Raw genomic sequence first — 6,265 nt, 5'->3', positions numbered from 1 at the left:
CAGGTAAATAATTTTCTTCTAACTCGCTTAGAAGTCCATTCTTCATCAACTTCTCCATCCTATTGAGATTAATGTTCCTTAAACGTAGGTGCCAAAGTTGGACATTTTCTTTAGGAGAAATTTTACGTCGTTTGTTTTGAGTTACAACAGTTTTAAACATCTCTATGTTATGGAGGGAATTTGTTGCTAATGGCCTTAGCACATACAAATTGTTTTCCAGTTTAGATGAACATATATCAACACCATTTTTCAAAATAAAAACTTTAGTTACTGAAAAATTAAGTGTATAATTACATTCGAGCAAAGACTTTACAGAAATTAAGTTCCTCTTTAACTTGGGAACTACATAATCATCATTTAGAATGATAAACCTATTCTGTAAAGTCAATCGGAGACCTTCCACTACCACAGTTGAGACGACGTGTCCGGTTCCAACTCGCATCGTCATCTCACCAGCACCAAGCTGCCGCCAAGAACTAATTCCCTGAAATGAAGAACAAACATGGTTAGTGGCCCCAGAGTCAATAATCCAGACAGAATCATCATTCTCCACTAAACAAGTTTTCAAAACCAGTAAATCGTATTTACCTTGTTTGACCTTCTTCTTCTCAGCCAAATAACGTGGGCAGTTCCGCATTTAGTGCCCGTCTTGTTGCAATGGAAATATTTTCCTTTGTCAACCCTCACTGGTTGCCTACCTCGTGGAGCAAGAGGTTGTGGGAAGTAGGTGCCTTCCCTTTACGACCCTTCTTCTTTTTCCACTTGCTGGTGCCGGAAGAAGAAGGTGTAGACTTAGTTCTTGAGGTCGAACCTTTATGAAACTTTTTGGATGATGAAGTAACATTTGCCTCACCAACCTTTTTTTCCTTGCTTTTTAGCAAAGATTGGAAAGTCTGTAACTCATTGAGTAGAGTTGTAGGGTTGTAATCAATCCTGTTTAGAACAGCGTTGCTTAAGAAATGAAAGAAGCCTTTTGGTAACGACTCCAGAATAATGCTAACCTGGCTAGCCTTATCGATGCTCGACCCATTCATCTCTGCCACGTTGAAGTGGACCATCATGTTGAGAACATGTTCTTGAACAAATAATCCCTCCTTCATGCATGAGTTGAAGATGTGCTTAAGAGCGTCGTGCCTGAGCTGCGCAGACGGTTGTCTGAACATTCCCCTCAGGGACTCCATGATCTCGCGTGCAGTGATCATGAGCTCATGCTTCTTGGCCAAAACGTTGTTAAGGCTGGCCAAGATATACGCTCGGACTTTTTCATTCGCCCATGTCCATCGCTCATAAGCATCTCAAACGTTTTGAGCAACGTTAAGAGGTGGAATAAAAGGACACTCCTCCATAAAGACAAACCTTAAGTCATTGATAATTAAAATCGTGTTAATCGTATTCTTCCAACTGGCATAATTCTCGCCAGTCAGATTATCGACGATAAGTAGTGATAAAGTAGTGGTAGCCATAATAAAATTGCTGAAAAATGAACAAACTTAATAATTCTACTTGCATTAAACCACTTTTAACACCAATTAAGTTTTAGCGAAATAGTTCTATTGTATCCTAAGTGACATCTATTTTACAATGATGCTCCAATGAGGCAGGACAAAAGTCACCGTAGGGTGATCAAGTGCCCCTTCACTAGAATGAGACAATCTCAACCATTAGATAGAAACAACTCTTTGTAACTGAATCTAACAGCCACCATTATTCGGTCCAGAATTTGTTAACATCCTTAATAATTTTGTGTAAGTGTAACCCCTTATTTTAGGCCCTAAAGTCCCGCCCTAATGAGCCAACCTTAGAGAAAAGCCGATTAGGACAAGAGACTAAAGCAACCCTATACATTGCTGAAGATTAGAGAAAGAGTTGTGCAAAACAGCCATCCTTTAAGGGAACACTCCCAGGGTGCCTCGAAGCGATGCACTAAAACTTTATCTAACCTAATGAGAGAGACCGAGGGATATGTTGTCACACGTCCTGCTCCCACTTACTATGAACATTCTCTCCATTCACCTTGGTATTGACCTACTCAAATGCCATCCGTAGGAGGACACTCTCAAGGTGCCTCGAGGCCAAGGATAGATCTCACAGTGTGAACTTTTTAGGGAGAAGTGTGTAGAGGTAAAGTGAAGTATCATATACCCCAATTACCTCCCACTAAATGTTCTACCTAGGGATTCATTAACTTAGAAAATCCGGTTATTGATTTTAACTAAGTGGTTTGTTTAATTTTCTAAAAAAGAATACTTGCACTTGATGATTAAACAAGTTTGATTCAAGTCTTATTAAACACTTTAACAGACTGTCATCAATTTGCATGCATGTAATAAATTTATTTAATTCACCTTTCCAGGTAGGTTCCCAGGTAGGGGTGCAGCGTTTCCATCGACTTAAGTACCCTAGCCTAGCAAGAACCGGCCTTAGCCAAAAGGTCCCTTATAGATACATTTGTTACATATTTAATCTTTTAGTAGTCAATTTAATCCTATTAAACCGAATTAAAAGATTAAACTTAAGTTTCTAATCTTATTAGAATCGTGATATTAAGTCTATCTCAATCAAATTTTAAAAAAATTTTAAAACATGATTAAAGCCTAAGGTGTGCATGCAACTTTTTATTATTGATTTTAATTCTAATTTCATTAATTATAACTCTTATAAAGAATGAAACAATTAAAACCATTCATATTGCTAAGCTAGACATTCATAAGGTATTTATAACTTTTATAAATAAATCTAAGTGTCATGCTTCATGCAATATTTATTCATTACTAATATATATAACTTTTATATGACAAAGTAATGAAAAAAACACACATTCCATGCAAATATACAACCTTATATTATAACATTTATAATATAGATGATGCATGGATATGCTTTAATGCATGCATATATTATAACTCTTATATTATATGATGTATGAGCATGCTTTAAATAATTTAATCATGCATACTAATATATTATAACACTTATAATATAAAAATGATGCATGAAAAAAAATGCATAACCTATGGTGAGTTTTAAAACTATATGTAATACATTATGGCATATAAAATAAATATACATAACATGCACATTTAATAAAAGTTGATGGACTAAGATAACTTGTCTTAAAATCGAAAATAAAAGCTAAACTATTACAAAAGATTCGAGTCAACCGGTTCGAACAAGTGAATCGGGTCTTGAACCGCCCGCCTTGAAGCCTAGTCACTTGATCATGTAGTAAATCCTTTGATCGTCGAGTAACGCACGTTGAGTGTAAACGACCGTGTAGCGATGATCAAATGGCTTAAGACTATGCGATGAGCATGAAAGTCCATGAGATCGTGCAGCGGGCTTTGAGTATTGCATGCCATGCAATCGTGTAGCTAACGACTATGCGATGAGCATGATAGACTACATGATCGAGTAGCAAGCGTCGAGTATCGTATATCATACGATCGTGTAGCTACTGACTATGCGATGAGCATGATAGCCTACACGATCGTTTAGCACGCATGCCTTGTGTCGAGTATCAAATACTATACGATCATTTACCCCCGAGTGTCTATGCGATCATGCATCCAACAAAATACGATCAAGTAAACTCTTTACACGATTGTAAAACATTAGCTTTGTGATCGTTTAGTAAATGCTACACGATCGAGTATAACATTTCTACACGAACACATAGCCAAATCTAAACGATCTTCTACTTGAGCTACACGATGCGACCATCGTTTCGTCTTCTCCAACGAAGCGAAAAACAACTCTTTGTGTTTGAAGCTTCTTCAAGAACGACTTAAAAACAAAAATGAATACAGATTTGATTGCAAGTTATTATGCCCAAAAAAACACCGGGGCCTTTATAAATTAACTTTTGTAAAAATAAGCGAAAGCATTAAACAGAGACAATTATCCCGAAATTATCCATTAACAACATCCACAAACACTTAACACTTAAACGCATTGCAGAAAGTTAAAACCCACTAACACTGTAAACGAAATTCAATACATAAATGGAATTTGGAAATCAGAACACAACCTGGCTCTGATACCAATTGAAGGAACTCTAATTTATAGAGGACCTTTAAACGGAAGCGGATCGTCCAAATCCCATTGTGAATGAACTTATACATTTACAGTCACACAGAATAGATTATACACAAAATTTAAATTACATCATGCTTCTGAAATAAAAAACAAAGGATAAGAAATTATACCTTTGAAGAACTCTTCTTCAAGTAAATTCCTTGATCGTTCACGAACGCATCGAACAACTCGAACACCCTCGAGCAGCAACAAGCAACAATTGGAAACTACCACTAGATTACCTTGGTATTCCAGGTGTGAGAATCCAGGAGTGGTGGGCTCTGGCTTATTTTGGTTAGTGAGAAGATTTGGTGTGAAGGAGGATGACGATCGAGTAAATGAACAACACTATCGTGTATATGAAAGTCTATCGCATAGACAAGCTACTTGATCGTTTAGTGTCTCAAGTGATCGTATTGTATGACTTTCTTACTTGATTGCTAATGACGTCTATCTCTCACTTGTCTCTTGGAATAATTAAAACCATTTCATTTATCCCACTTTTTCCATTAAACTTAATAACTACCCACTAAGTGTGGTTATTTGAGAAAAAGAATTTAATTATCAAATAATTAATAAATATAAATAAATATGATAACTAACTTATCATATTATATTTATAACCTATAGTTTTAATATTGCATCATATATAATATATAAACCATAGTTCTTTTTCTTTATTTTATGACATTTAATATAAATCATATTTATATTAAATTTAATAACGATGAATCTAATTCATAGAAATTATATTTGAATCATATTCAAATATTAGTTCCTCCAATTAAACAATAATGTATCAAATACATTATATCAATTATATCATATATAATCAAATTCCCTTTTATTAATTTGAACATTTCAAATTAACCCAAAAACTGATTCTCAACTTAAATCCATTGAGCTACTAAGGGGACCTTATGGACCTGTAGCTTGAAGCTCCAACGGTGCGTGAATAATTGATTAAACTCTTTAATCACATTATTCGTCATCCATTAATTGTCGGACACTCCACTAATGACCGATAGCTGCATTCTTCGCACTATAGATATATTTCTGTGTCCATTGGATGTAACCAATCAACAGTACGATGATCCTTCATAAATCGCTCATAAGTACAGTTGGACCAAATTATCGTTTTGCCCCTGTAGTTACATCTATCTTTTTAAGTACCACCAATCCCTCTAATGAACAATAGATCATAGTCTCACTATGACTAAACCCCTCTCAGGCTAAGAGAGGGTGTGGTGCCACATTGTTCAATACCCGAAATTAGCCCTTAAGGGAGCAATTTATCTACTCACCCCTGCTTTGGGGAAGGAGTGAATTCCATCTTGTGTAGCTGAGTTCCTAGCTCCCCAATCAGACGAATCCCCAAAATGGTAGGCTTGTTAAGTCGGTGATCTGGCCACTCTCACCTATGAAAATCAAAGGACCGTCCTTATAGCAGAAGTTCACAACTCACTCAGGATTAAGGTCATGTTACCTATGGTCATCCTAGTGAAATGAAAGTCTCAATTATGAATGTCGTTATATAACGAGACTAAACATTTCGTGGTTCGGTCTTATACAAACTCTTTTGTATAGAATATCCCCGCTCGCATGTTTAATACATGAACAATCAAGATCAAATCATTTGTAGTACTTTACAACATTTATAACATCTACAAAGCGGGGCATACTCGTAGTGTCACATCCATATACTACAGACCATTTAGGTTATCACTTAAACACGATCCACTTGTATGGCTCCACATACATGTTTAAGTTACAACGATAACCATGGATCTTAGTTTATTGGTTTGTGGTTAATGCAACTAAAATATCATATATTTCATAGACAATGTGAATAAAATATCATATATTATAAATCACAGAATATTTGTTCATACAAGTGTTTACAAACTACAGGACCCTACGAGATTTAAGGCATCAACCCCAACACCAGTGTGAACCCTGAGCCCTAATTTCTCTACTTGAGTATGTTCCCTACTGAGACCAGTGTGGTAAGTAGGTTGACGTAAAAATTAATGTGTAATGATAAAGAGAGGGTGAAAAGTTAGAAAAAAAGTTTGAATTTGAAAGCTTGACTCTTGGGTAAAACTTGAAAAATTGGCTAAGTATAACCTATGCGTTGGAGGCTAGAAAATTGGCTAAGTGTTGTGCCATGCGTTGGCCTTGCTCAGTTGAG

General features: G+C 35.9%; 1 long non-coding RNA gene across 1 annotated transcript; it reads right to left on the bottom strand.

The window, feature by feature from the left end:
* Positions 1–245: 245 nt before the first annotated feature.
* Positions 246–933, bottom strand: LOC150038789 (uncharacterized). Its single transcript, XR_016528193.1, has 2 exons — positions 589–933; positions 246–484 (listed from the first exon to the last, which is right to left on the bottom strand). It is a non-coding gene; the product is annotated as an uncharacterized LOC150038789 (long non-coding RNA).
* Positions 934–6,265: the final 5,332 nt, after the last annotated feature.

This window comes from Benincasa hispida, chromosome 1 (assembly GCF_027475165.1).
Source record: "Benincasa hispida cultivar pf3 chromosome 1, pf3_genome.v1.1, whole genome shotgun sequence".
Lineage (NCBI taxonomy): Eukaryota > Viridiplantae > Streptophyta > Magnoliopsida > Cucurbitales > Cucurbitaceae > Benincasa > Benincasa hispida.
The sequence above is the reverse complement of the archived record's forward strand: the minus strand, read 5'-3'. Positions and strand labels throughout refer to the sequence as shown.